Source organism: Bubalus kerabau, chromosome 23 (genome assembly GCF_029407905.1).
Source record: "Bubalus kerabau isolate K-KA32 ecotype Philippines breed swamp buffalo chromosome 23, PCC_UOA_SB_1v2, whole genome shotgun sequence".
Lineage (NCBI taxonomy): Eukaryota > Metazoa > Chordata > Mammalia > Artiodactyla > Bovidae > Bubalus > Bubalus kerabau.
The window spans coordinates 13,868,149-13,882,602 of NC_073646.1; the positions used below are offsets into that span (position 1 = coordinate 13,868,149).

Consider the following 14,454-nt stretch of genomic DNA (forward strand, 5'->3'; position numbering starts at 1 on the left):
TACCTAACCATTTATATCAATTTGTGACAGAGTTGTTTGTGTATGTTTTAATAAAATGTGTATTTATTCAATATTTCCCTCAACATTCTGTGGGCAAAATAAAAACAACCAAGTGGAGTGGGAAGGAGTACATTCCCAGTACATGATAGTTACCAATGTGTTGGTACATTTAATTTAAAATTATAGAGAATAATTAGTTTTTCATACAGAATAAGTGATTAAAGCTGAAATGTGCTTTGAACCACTGCTCTGGCATTTGACTTGCTTGGGAAGCCCACTTTCTAAGGCTCCAGTGTATTTTTCTTCTGGTTATTTTCGTTTGCTGCTTTTCATTTTGTAGCATGTGTCCTTAAGGAGGGAGAAAAAATGATTCTTCTGAAAATACTCGTGTGTTGACAATGTAATGAATGTGTCATAAGCACAGTGCCTGGGACACCAACTCAACAAAGGTTAATTCTTGCCACCCATGACTCAGACATTTTTGTCCCTTTAACATCAAAGTTGAAAGAAGTAAATTATTCTTTTGAAACAAGAATTTAAGTTATTAGTTTACTAATTTGCTCATTTGGATGATTTAATTATTTTGAGCTTCCATGGTAGCTCAGATGGTAAATAATCCACCTGCCAATGCAGGAGACCCGGGTTTGATCCCTGGGTGGAAAAGATCCCCTAGAGAAGGGAATGGCCACCCAAAATTCCATGGACAGAGGAGCCTGGCGGGCTTCAGTCCATAGGGTTGCAAAGAGTTGGACACGACTGAGAGACTAACAGTTATTTTGCTTCTGCTTTAAAATGTAGAACCTAAACCCTCTTTAATGTATAGTGTCAGTTTATTTCTCAAAATGTTTATGTCCCAATCAACACTTTGGTAGAATAACGAACCCTGGTATAGTGAAGGTGTTAAGTTGCGCAGTCACGTCCAACTCTCTGCGACCCCATGCACTGTAACCCAACCCAGGCATCAAACCCTTAGTCAGTAGTAATATAACTCAAATTTAATTTATTAGCAGTTGTGCTTTATCTCTTTTAACTCATGGCAAAGCCATAAAGTTACAGATACTTAAAATTTTCTTTTACAGTGACGAAACTGAGGCACAGAGAGGTAATTTTTCCCAAAGTCATCACATAAATGGTGGAACCGTGATTTCAACTCCAGCTCTTGCATTCCAGAGTTCATAATGAAAAACTTGAGGGCAAAGGAGGGCCCAGTGGAGAGTGGGGAACTGTGTATTGTGTCTCCTTTCCTGAATCTAATAACAAATATAGAGAAAGCAGATTGGTTTGTTTCCATGCCTCTCAGAGAAGAGTGTGCAGAGCAAATACACGAAACGTGGAAACAGGTCAACAAGATACTGAGCACCTCTTCTCTGCAGACCTGGGTATTGTCTAGTGACCTCTGCTGCCCAGGGATTATCTGATTTTCTAGAGTTGTGAACCTTTTGCTGACTGCTTAGAAACACTATTTTGCCTGCTTATAGAGAATAGAGGTTAACTTGCAGAAAGCTGATAGCTCTACAGATGAGTCTTATCCAGTAACATCACAAAGGTTATTGTCTGGTGGGACATTAGCCAATTTTGCATTTGTTAGTAAATTTATTTCTACGTTCCTTTGACCAGCTACAAATCTCCAGGTCCTTCAATTTTCTCTTAACTCAGTCAATGTCTAACTGGTTTCCTCATTAATGGGATTGGATTAAAAAAAAAAAAATTTGACTTCTGTTATTTTTCTGTTTGTATGAGAGCCCATATATTTAACCTTTTGAAAACTGTACTTTGCAAATGATGTTGCCAACAGGAGCTCCCATATGATGATGAAACCATATTTCCAGCCTCATTCATCCTAAAATGAAACTTTGTAAACTAGAAAGTATAAATTAAACCTTCCAGTGGACCTCTGTTTCTCATTTTATGAGAGCTCAACTGAATCTTTAATCTGAGTTCCTTTTCTATGTTGTATTATCAGTGTTAAAGAGACTGATTAATGAATGAGGGGGGGAAAAAAAAATATATATATATATATACACACACACAATATGGCTTCCCTGGTGGCTCAGTAGTAAAGAATCCATGTTCAATGCAGGAGATGCAGGTTCTATCTCTGGGTGGGGAAGATCCCCTGGAGGAGGAAATGGCAACCCACTCTAGTATTCTTGCCTGAGAAATCCCATGGACAGGGGTGCCTGGCGGCCTAAGGTCCATGGGATTGCAAAGAGAAACAACTGAATCGACAGCACAAACACATGTGCACACACATAATATATGTACACATATTTAAGAACTGTACTTTAGAACTAGGACACTAATATTAAAAACTATAAATCAATTAAATATTTAAGAAACAGATACATTTTAAGATGCTGGCTCAGTAGACCTATGTTTTTCATTGTTTACAAACACTCAACTGAATCTTTAATCTGAGTTCCTTTTCTGTGTTGTATTATCAGTGTTAAAAAGGCTGGTTAATGAATGAGGAAAAAAAATTTAGACATTCCCAAGGATCCATTTGCCTGAAGTTTTTTCTACATCGAAAGAACAGTGCTCCCTGAGGGCCTGAGAGACAAGTAAACAAAACCAAGCTGTGATTTCAAACAAGGGAATTCCCTGGGATTTATGAAAACAGTAAATAAACTGGGTCTGATGCAATGGTGATGTGGATTATTTGAGGATATTCAGGGACACTTTTCCCGTAATGATGAGCTCCAGAACTTTGGTGTCCGAGAGAATGCCTTTCACTGAGTTAGCTATTTGCTTCCCTGTGCAACTTTGTTTCTGGGAAGGGTGACACCCAACAGAAACTTCAGGAAGAAGAAAGCTCAGTAGACAAAGGGAAGCGTGACCAGGCAGGTTTGGTTTTGGCATAAGGCGTTTATTGCATAAGGCGGAGGACTCTCGGCTCGGTGCAGTAACAGTCTGTGCCATCAAGGACATTCAGTCGTGCAGTAAAGAGAATTCAAAGAACATGAGCCAAGCAGAATAATAAAAATGCCACCAGAGAGGGATAAGTGTTCCAGGGGCCAGAGAAAGATGTCATATCCGATGGTAGGGAGCAGGGATGGCCTCAGAGAGAAGATAGAATTTGAGATGAGTCTTAAAGAACAGCTAGAATTTCATCAGACAGAGATGCAGACAATGCACTTAAGTCCAAGTCCAGAGCACCAGCAAAGGAGCAGATGGTGTTTAAAGAAAGAGTCATGAACAGCAGAGTTGGAGCAAGACACGGGGGCCATATTATGCAAGTCTCTCAAGTGCTAGGCTCAAGGAGTTTGTCCTTATTTTGGTAGAAAAACGTATGTTTGAGTAAGAGAAGGGCGTGACTAGGAAGTCTGTTTTCAGGCTTCGGTCTGGTAGTAAGTTTGAAATGGAAAGGAACTAGCATCAGTTGAGCGTTTAAAGTGAGCCAGACATTTTACATATGTTGTTGTTCAGCCACTGAGTCGTGTCTGACTCTTTGTAACTCCATGGGCTGCAGCACACCAGGCTTCTCTGTCCTTCACGTATGGTACCCCCATTAAATCCTCACACCTCAAAGTACAGATTTATACCTGTTTTACAGGTAAAGAGACTTAAGAGTCAGGGATTATGAAAGTAAAGTCACAGTGAAAGTAAATGGCAGAGATGGAAGTCCAACTCCAAAGCCTACTTTCCTTCTACCATAATTTGCTGTCTTAAAGAAGGGCTGGATGTGAAAACGCCATTTCAGAAGTTGTAGCAATTTCAGCAACAGGTCTGGTGGGATGATGACCAGAACTCAGACAGTAGCTTTGGAAATGGAAAGAAGGACACAAATGGAAGAAGCATCAATGGGCAGTCAATGGAATGTGGCAAAGAAAATATCTGCCTAGGAAGAGTCTGAAAAACACCTAACCTTTAAGCCTTAGGAAATTATGGTGCTGTTAACAGAGCCTGGAGAAGGATCCGATTGTGTTGGGAAGATTAAATTCAGTTTTGATAGGGTTGGTTTTGATATAATCTATAGGCAAACAGTCTCAGCTGAAAATGTAGTAGATATTTGCTCAGAAATGCAAATTGAAGAGATCAGATAAATGGTTAAAGCAAGTATGAAACAGATAGGACTTTAAAAGTGCCTAAATTTAGGAGGTGAGACAACAGAAGAGACAGACTACAAAAAGAAGATTCTGAATCATGCAGCAACCAGAATCAAAGGCAGGAGAAATTTTCAAGGGAATGGCCCTTGGGATTAGGAGTGGTGCAGTAGGAATGCTTATTGCCTGGGTGTGCAGCAGGCAGAGAACACTGGGCATCCCGGATGGTGGTGGCAGGGAGCTCCAGACACGCACCGGACTGAGAGGCCAAAGGAAGCCCTGGGCAGTGTGGATGAAGAGGAGAATGGGCAAGTACCATGGCCAAGGCAATTTTGTCTGTTGGTGATCAGAAGGAACAAAGCCAAGTGAGAGAAGGCAGATGCTGGAGAGAAGGCAGATAATTAATGGAATCCAAGCCCAGTGCTTGGGATCCTGGGGGTGGAGGAAAGAAAGAGTGGTTTTGATTTTCTTCCTTTCACACCTACAGAAAACCTGTTTTCATACAGATTTGGCTCTTCTTAAAAATCAGCGTTTAGAGTACCATGTACCCCCAACTTGGAACGGAACTGGCAAGCCACAATAAGTAACAATGAGCCCTTTTCCAGAGTCTGTTTCAACGACAAATGCTGCTGCTTGGCACTGAGGTCTGCTTGTGTTTTAAGCTGAAAGTGGGGACAGCCCAGAACCCCTCTGTTTGTAACCTGGCTGGATAGTTCTATTATTATTTAAAGCGTCCCTTTCAGCAATTTAGGAAACCGAAATACATGCTGGCTCATGCTGTCTGGAAACTGAAAGTCTGTTGAGCAGCTCTCATGAGCCAATCCTGAGACTTGGTAAGGATTTTTATTTTGGTCGTCCTGCGCGCCTACTGTAACTGGGGCGGCTGAGTTGCTATGGTGATTTGTTCTCCAAACAGAGCGCTTTGCCTCAGTACCTTGAAGCAGCAGATCAATCTATTTTACGTTGGCTTGATCATGACATCAATTCTAGTCGAAACCTCTCCCCTGCTCCCCTCAGATTCGTAGCAGGAATTTTAAATCGGGGCCAAGAGGGCACTAGCTAAAAGAATCACAACTCCCGCTTTGTAAACCTCGGCCTTCAGTATTCCTGCCACTGAGACTGTTGGCAGAGTTCTCGGCGGGGGAGGCGGGTTGCAGCTGGGGGAAGGTTCATCACTGAAGCAATTATGTGGCTAATCGCTCCGGTGTATACACCGGCTGCAAGTTGTGACTCAGGCTCCACTCTGCCTCTAATAGTCGGGGGTAGTGGGCAGGATGCACAGAAAACTCGGTTGCGTTTTCCCACTTCTCTTATCAACCTGCAAGTCGGTAAGATCTGGCCTTCAAGTGTGAGAAAGGCAGACCTTCGCTCCTCGACGTGGCCCTCCCTGTCTCCACCAGTAGGGGGCCCCATTGAGTCACCGGACACTTTAAGGATGACTGCACTTGAATGGTGGTGTATCTGCCTCTTAATTCTTGCCCAACCCTGACATGGAGGGGGGGGGGGGGGAGGAGCTGCCTGATTTCCAGCATGACTCATTATAAACAAACGGAGGACAGATTGACTGCCTCTTATCAGAAGCCGAGTATGCGCCCCAGGACTTGAGGGTGAGTCATGCTGGAAGTCCCAAGTCTTTTGTTGGTCAGAGGGATTGTTTTTCCTGCGGAAGCAGTGGATTTGGGGCGGAGGCGGGAGTCGGGGTAGGGGTGTCGGGAAGTAGGTGAGGTTGCTGTTGATTTCTTCAACATTATCAGTAACCCCATGGTAAGCCCTGGACTCCTAGGTGAGCTCCAATTCCCTCAAAACCAAAAAGGCTTCCAAACTGAAAAACTGGCCATGCACACATGGAAACTCATTTGGAGTTGATGGAAATGTCCAAACTCTTACAGTGATGATGTCACAACATACACGTTGCCAGTTATCATTCAGGAAATACAATTTCCCTATGTGCTGTTTATTGTATGTAAATTATACCACAAATATTTTTTAAGAAATAAACACAGTTAACACTTTGGTGGAATAAAAAAAAAAAAAAAAAACCCGGCCAACCCATTTTTATGGTGATTTATCCTGAAGCTCTTGGTATCCGCCCTCACTGTCTCATCCATACCCATCTGTGGCTTTGTGAAAAGTGAAAGTGTTAGTCGCTCAGTCGTGGCCGATTCTTTGTGACTCCATGGACTATAGCCCATCAGGCTCCTCTGTCCATGGAATATCTCCAGGCAAGAGTACTAGAGTGGGTTGCCATTCCCCTCTCCTGGGGATCTTCCGACCCAGGGATCAAACCCAGGTCTCCAGCACTGCAGACAGATTCTCTGCCATCTGAGCCACCAGGGAAGCCCCTGTTGCTTGGTGTTTGGGTGCAAACACAGATGAAGTGTACACACCTAACACTCGTGTGCTGATCCCACACTCCTGGAGTGTATTTGGTAGGTAAGCTTTTTTCTTTTTTTTTTTAACTGACACATGACTGCAGGAATAGGTAAAGCACAGACGGGCAACAAATTTGGAGAGGGATAGATGCTGGGGAGCAAAGACAAAAAGAAGGCCCTTCCCTGTGCCTGCCTCCACCCGCTCCCTAGCAGCCTTGAGACTGGAGACATCTGTTTATGCCCCGGGTGCCTTTCCATTTCATCAAATACAAGTCAGGTCAAGCCAACAGCGTAACTGCACCCACTTGTGCTACGCTGATGGGCGGTGCCGCACACGTGAAATGACTTAACACTTGGACCCCAGCAAACCCACGAGCAAGTTAATTTAGGGGAAAATGAACACATATGTGCTTAGATGGCAAAAAAGAACCAAGTGGCTTGGCAGGTGGGGCTAATCAAGAGCCACAGTGAAGGGAGGGGCGGTCCAGATGTTTTTAGATGTGATCGACCTCAATTGGGAAAATATGAATATGAGTTTCTGCGTGGGCTGGCCCATGAGCTTCTTCTGAAAAGTATGTGATATTTTTCTCCTTTCAGATAACACACCCGTGGTGAACAGGAAAAGTGACTTTTCCATTCTCCTCCTAGAGAGATTCTCTCGATAATTCCTGCTTCTGGCTGATAACCTTTCGGGTAAGGTTTTAATTATTTCTTTCATTGTTCCGCCTGTCTGCTGCTGTCTTTTGGTGACCAAATTCGACGGACAAAACAAAATGATTTGGAAAATTTGACTGTCATCTGTACAAGAGGGTCATTAATGTAGGAGGGCTTTGTCTTAATCTCTTCATCTCTCTGTCACTAAATGTGTGTGTGTGTGTGTGTGTGTGTTATTTTCTGACTCCCTGGATTCTGAACTTACTCTGAAGGTGTGTCCTTGTCATAGTGGCTGATCTCACATACTACAGCAATGTGTCCTTAACATCCAAAGACAGTCCCAGATTTCAACTATTCTTCTGACATACCTCCCCCATAAATATATTCATCCTTTTTAGATTGCTTCTTGCTATATAGACATGCCTTCAAAATACCATAGGTTTAGTTCCAGACCACCTCAATAAAGCAAGTATCATAATAAAGCAAGTCACATGAATTTGGGGTTAAAGGTTATGTTTATACTGTACTGTGGTCTGTTAAGTGTCCAATAGCATAATGTCTAAAAAATGATATATGTACTTTAATTAATTTCAGCAATACTTTATTGCTGAAATATGCTCACCATCACCTGAGCCTTCTATAAGTCATGGCAGTAACATCAAAGATCGTGGATCACAGACCACCATAACAAATATTATAAAGAAAGATCTAGAAATATTGCCAGAATTACCAAAATGTGACACCAAGGCATGAAGTGAGCAGATGCTGTTGGGAAAATGCCAGTAGACATGATTGACACAGGGTTGCCACAGACTTTCAATATGTAAAAAAAACTGCAGTGTCTGTGAGGCACAGTAAAACAAGGTGTGCCTGTATAAACAGGATCTGTAGAAAGGATGACTCACCGAACAAGTGTTTACTCTTGAAAGCCAGGGTCTTCAACATCATTATTTGGAAAACAGTGCCAGTGAACTCAGCAAAACACTCAGGAAGCACCTACTATGTGACAGACAGTAAGTAGAATACGGCCCAGAGGCTGGAGTTACAGGTTGTTGTGTTTTTGTTGTTTTTTTTTTTTCCCCAGATCTTAAAAGAACCCTAAAAGCAGAGCCAGCTTTTATATTTGTAATAATGGAATGACAGGAGAGTATTACTTAGATTAAACACACACATACATATACACACACATACTCATTGCTGGAAATGACCAAACCTTCCAAGCACTGTGATATGCATTGCAGAGTTCTGAGATGCCATGAGCATAGGTTACCGAGGCTGTAAAAGTAGACTTTGTGGCAAACTGCCCAGCAAGGCCCTATTTCACATTTAATGCCTTGTAGGAATAAGATAGCAGGAGACGAGTCTTCCCAGCTGACGTGAGAGCTTAGTTGTCTTGAAAAAAGCCAAGGAACCAATGTCTTCAGTTGCTGAGGGTCTTGGGGCTATTCCCTGGTTTCACTGAGTGGTATCAGAGGATGCTTTTGAAATGGAAGAGAACTTTTATAAAAACAAAGACAAGCCCCAGGTAGGTCTGTTTAACTTACTTCTTAGTGTAGCTTTAGATGGTACCTTTGCATATAGTTTGTAGTAGGCGCTCCAGACTTTCGATGTATGCCTTCAGACTGCATCTTCAATCTGTTGTCCAGACTCCAGCTCCCTATGTTTCCTCTAGTTAATACTTGTGTTTCCTTTATCATATTCTAACTTTCATTTAACATAGGTTTTTCTTTCTTATTGGACGCCTGATACACAGAAGTGCATAATTTATTAATATCCTTTGTTCATGAAATGCATCACCATTGATCCGTGCATGACCTGCTTTAATTACTTTTTTTCATAAATGCTCCATCATTTGATTTGATTTTTTTGGCCACACCATGTGGCATGTGGGGTTTTAGTTCCCAGATCAAGGATTGAACCTGTGCCTCCTGCAGTGGGAGAGCAGGGTTTTAAAAAAACAAAACAAACTTTTTTTTAACCAAAAAAGCTAGAACCTTGACAATAAGATTATAACCTGCATCTAACCATGTAGATCTACCCCTACTCTATTTACCTGCTTCTCCCAAGCCAAAGTGGACCCTGGTCCTGATGTCTGTTCAGTATGCCCTTCTTTTTTATCATCTAGTCTCACTGTTTTATATGTATGTTATATGCATTCAGAAAAGTGTATGTGTCTATTTCTGTGTATATATGTTCCTAATTTTATAGAAAAGACATCATGCTATATGTAATTTTTTAGGAACTATGCTGTTAAGATTCACTTATTATTGCACGTTGCTGTCTTTCATTTGTTTGGGCTCCTCTATAATATTTTATTATATGAGCATCCCATAGTTTATCCAGCCACCCTCTCATTGCCAGTCATTTGAGTTGGTCAACGATTCTTGATATTGTAAACAGTACTTTGATGGTCTCTGGCATTACAGGCAGATTCTTTAATGTCTGAGCCACCAGGGAAGCCCAGAAAATATAAGAGTAGGCAAAAAAACTATATCTAATTTTACTAGCCAGAGATATCATTTCTGGCATTTTGACCTGTATCCTAGGTTGTTTCCTATCTCTATTTACCTATTCAGTTCAGTTCAGTTCAGTCGCTCAGTCGTGTCCGACTCTTTGCGATTCCATGGATCGCAGCACGCCAGGCCTCCCTGTCCATCACCAACTCCCGGAGTTCACCCAGACGCACGTCCATCGAGTCAGTGATGCCATCCAGTTAAAGTGGAATCTTCCCATAGATGCTATTGTATACAGTTTTTCTGTATGATGAATGTTCTTCCACATTATTTCTGTGGTACAGAGTATTTCCTTGTGTGGGTGGAATCTAAAATAGTCGTCAAATGTGCATGAGAGATGCTGACCAATCCGAGTCGCTCTCACACACTCATGTCAGGCCTGGACTTTTTCAAACCAGTTCTGTATTGTTGACCCTTCCATTTCCAATTGTCCTCATTAGAAGGAATGGTGACATGCGTCTCTTTTACACTAAGCCTTTGCGCACATCCATGATAATGTTCTCAGGATAAGTTCTGACACATGGGAATTCCTAATCAAAGGCTAAGAACGTGTTTTTACTTTTTGACATATCCAGCTCTCCAAAAAGGTTTTGTCAATTTATATTCATATCAGCAGGATATGAGAACCCAGCCTCCCACAGGCTCTCTAAGAATAGCATTGTTGTGACTTTTATTAACAGTATACCAAGTTCAATGTCATGTCACTATTTTAATTTGTATTTCTTCAATTACTATTGAGAGTAAATTTTTTCATCTGTTTTTCTCAGCCATTTGTTTTTCTCTCTCCCTCCCCACTCCACCCAGCACTTTGTATGAATTGCCAATTGGTGTCATCTCCCCTTTTTTGACCCCATTTTCTTTCTCTTATATACTTGTAACAATTACATTATTCATTTTAAATAAAGCAGTATGTACACGTCCATTCCAAACTCCCGAACTATCCCTTCCTCCCATGCTTCTACCCAGTAACCATAAGTTTGTTCTCTAATCCGTGAGTCTGTTTCTCTTTGGTAAATAAGGTCATTTGTGTCATATTTTAGATCTCACATATAAGTGACATTATATGGTATTAGTCTTTCTCTTTCTGCCTTCATTTAGTATGATCATCTCTAGGTCCATCCATGTGGCTGCAGATGGCGTTACTTCGTTCTTTTTCTGGCTGAGTAATATTCCATTGCATGTATATGTGCCACATCTTCTTTATCCATTCATCTGTCGACACTGTTTCCATGTCTTGACTGTTTTGAATAGTGCTGCTATGAACATAAGGTACATGTGTCTTTTCAATCATAGTTTTGTCTGGATATATGCCCAGGATTGGGGCTGCTGGGTCATATGGCAGCTCCACAAAAGATGTTTTCTTTACCTGCTGATGTGAAGTAGGACTTACTTATACTGTGTTTATGTGTACATTTGGGTATGTGTCTATGCTTTTAATTCTCTTTCTGCTGATTGTTCCTATCATCATATAAGTTTAATCATTTTATAATAAATTTTAATTATTTGTTGAACAGATGCTTCCCTAGTATTAGACTCTTTGACATTTTTATTGGCTAGCTGGCTATCCTCAAACATTTATTCCTCCGGATGAACATTTAAGACTCTCTTGGTCAAGTTTCCCCCAAAGAGTTATGTTTAGATTTTTCATTGGAGTTGTATTACATTTATGTTCTTTTGGTAATAATGGTCATCCTTACAACAATTTTAGGAAAATGGTGTGCTTTACTTTTCTTGTGTTGAAATCATTTTTTATGTTCTTCAGTAGCATCTCATAGTTTGATTCATATAAATGCTGCACATTTCTTGCCAAGTGAGCTCAAAGGTATTTGTTGTTATTGCAAATGGTAACTAAACTCTCTTTCCACCCCCAGCCCCTGGATGAGTTTTCTTTTTTTACCGCTCCAGGTCTTAGTTGTGGCACGTGGGATCTTTGTTGCTGAGTGCAGGATCTTTAGTTGAGGCACACAGAATCTTTTTTTTTTTGCCACAAGTGGGCTCTTAGTTGTGGCATGTGGGATCTAGTTCCCTGACCAGGGGTCAAACCCGGGCCCCCTGAATTGAGCACACAGAGTCTTAACTACTGGACCATCAGGGAAGTCCCTGCCATATAAATTTTTATTAATTTGGTAACTGGCCATCTTATTTGGAGAAGGCAATAGCACCCCACTCCATTACTCTTGCCTGGAAAATCCCATGGGCAGGGGAGCCTGGTAGGCTGTAGTCCATGGGGTCGAGAAGAGTCGGACATGACTGAGCAACTTCACTTTCACTTTTCACTTTCATGCATTGGAGAAGGAAATGGCAACCCACCCCAGTGTTCTTGCCTGGAGAATCCCAGGGACGGGAGAGCCTGGTGGGCTGCCGTCTATGGGATCGCACAGAGTCGGACACAACTGAAGTGACTTAGCAGCAGCAGGCCATCTTATTGAGCTGTCATTCATTTTAAGGGTTTTTCATTGATTCTTTCGGCGATTGCAGGTAGCTCATCACTTCATTCCCCTAAAATGATAGTTTTGTCTCCTTTTCAGTGTTTGCACCCTTTTTTCTATTTTTTGCCTTCTGCAAGGATTCAGGAATTCAGATGTCCATGGGACTCAGGGAAGTAACATAAATGAGTGAATTGGGCCCAGTGAGGCCTCTGGCAAATGGCAGAGCACAAGTCTTGTCTAAAGGGAGAAGTTCTTACTCAGCTTCAGCCATTCTCTGCCATTTGAGAAATAGGCCTCATGGTCAGATGTTTTTAAAGATATGCCAAAAGATCAGGTGTTTTAAAAAAGGTGAAATCTATAAGCCTTTTAAATGCTGGAAATGAAATCAAATGTTTTAAACAACAGGCAAGTCAAATATAGAAGATCTGATGGTCAGGCTCAACCCAGGCTCCGAGTATGACACACTTCAGCTAGAACTTCCAGAATTTAAGAATCTATTGAGCTGGGACACCAGGCATTCTTGCGTCATCCTGCTTTAGTAAAAATGCATTCATCATTTGACCATTGTAGACTCCTAATTTATTATTTTTCACATGAACCCTCTGTCTGTCTCCAATTTAACAGGATTATTGCAGGAAGAAAGAAAGTTGAATTCTGTTAGTTGATTCATTTTTCTTCTTGATGGATGAATGTGATGAATCCAAACATCTTCTCATATTGAGCCACGCTTGCATTTGTGATTTGTGGAACTAAGCTATATTTAGTCATATTATTCTTTTATTATACAGTGGTATTCCACTTTCTGTCTTATTTAAGGGTTACAAAATAGGAAGGGAAAACTTTCATTCTGTTTTGTTTTTGCAGCAAAAGTCACCTATTGCCTTTATCCACCTCCACCTCTGTCCCCTACTTGTTTTCTTGGGTAAATCATGTACCACTACTTAGCAGGAAGGGAGAGGCATTACTTCTAGGGTTTGGTTCCTGGTCAGGGAACTAAGATCCCACATGCCACTAAGCCCATGCACCACAACAAGAGAAGCCGGCTTGCCACAACTAGAGAAAGCCTGCACCCTGCAACAAAGACCCAGCACAGCCAAAAATATTATATCTATCAAAGTAGAAGTGCAATAGTTTTTAAGCACAGCTAGCTTAACTTACAGCTCTTAAACACTTTAGCATGTAGTATTTCTATATACTCCCTTTCTATTACCAGCTTAGGTTACCAGGGTTAGGTTGCTTTGTAAAATTATTTAAGACACTTATAAAGGTTTTTATGTTCTGGAAACAACTCGATCCTATAGAAATTCTTCCTTTAAAAAGTGTTAGAAAAAGTGAAAATGTTAGTTGCTCAGTTGTGTCTAACTCTTTGTGACCCCCACAGACGATAGCCTACCAGGCTCCTCTGCCCAGGGGATTATGCCACTCCCAACCCCATCCAAATCGTCTGAATTCACATCTCAGCAAAGTTGTGGAGAGTTCTTTATCAGATTCTTCTTTATTCAACTTTTTGCCTCCTTGAATTTTTCGACCTCATCTTGAGTGGATTTTATTGTCTTATTTTGGTTAGTATTTTATTAGCATAAATTTAAATAAAACATGCTTTTAACTTTAATCTTCTTTCATGTCTTTGTTTCTCATTCTTTTTGTATTTCTAAGACTATTTACTAGTTTTTGTTTTTTTTTTTCTATGTAACCCTGCCAGAGGTCTGTCTCTTTTATTGGTCTCTTAAAAGAGTTAGTTCTTTGATTTATCGTACCAATCCTATTGTTTTTCTTTTTTCCAATTTGCTTATGTCTGCTTTTATCTTTCATTCTTTCCTTCTACTGTCTCTAGATTTATTAGTTTTTATCTTAGTTGTTTTAGTTAATTGCTCTTTTTTTTCGTTTTTATTTAATAGTAAAATCACTTAACCTTTATCCTTTCTCCAGTGAGTGGCCAGCGAGCTGGATGCACTGTGAGAATGTTATAGTGAGGAGTGAGGGCCTGGACATAGAAAAGACCAAAAACGTATTTCTCTGTTAGGGATCTGACTATGGGTCCAAACCACTAGTTGTTCAGATGATGCTACTACATCATCTCTTTTCTACTTTTGCTTCCTGCTGAATGCTAACTAGAGGGCCATGGTGGTCTCTAGTTGCTAGAGACTGAATGTTTGTTGATATTGTTGTTGTTCGGTTGCTAAGTCATGTCAAACTCTGCGACCCTGTGGACTACAGGACACCAGGCTTCCCTGTCCCTGACTATCTCCTGGAGTTTGCTCAGATTCATGTCCATTGGGTCAGTGATGCCATCCAACCATCTCTCTGTCATCCCCTTCTCCTCCTACCCTTAATCTTTCCCAGCATCAGGGTCTTTTCTGATGAGCTGGCTCTTTGCCTCAGATGGCCAAAGTACTGGAGCTTCAGCATCAGTACTTCCAATGGATATTCAGGGTTGATTTCC

At 41.2% G+C, this 14,454-nt stretch overlaps 1 protein-coding gene across 1 annotated transcript in view; it reads left to right on the forward strand.

Annotated features, from left to right (window-relative positions):
- Positions 1 to 4,397: 4,397 nt before the first annotated feature.
- Positions 4,398 to 14,454, forward strand: part of MRTFB (myocardin related transcription factor B) — a 319,142-nt gene continuing 309,085 nt past the window's right edge. The window contains exons 1-2 of the mRNA XM_055562733.1: positions 4,398 to 5,498; positions 7,013 to 7,108. The gene's annotated coding sequence lies outside the window, so the exon portion shown is untranslated. The remainder of the gene's footprint in view (positions 5,499 to 7,012; positions 7,109 to 14,454) is intronic.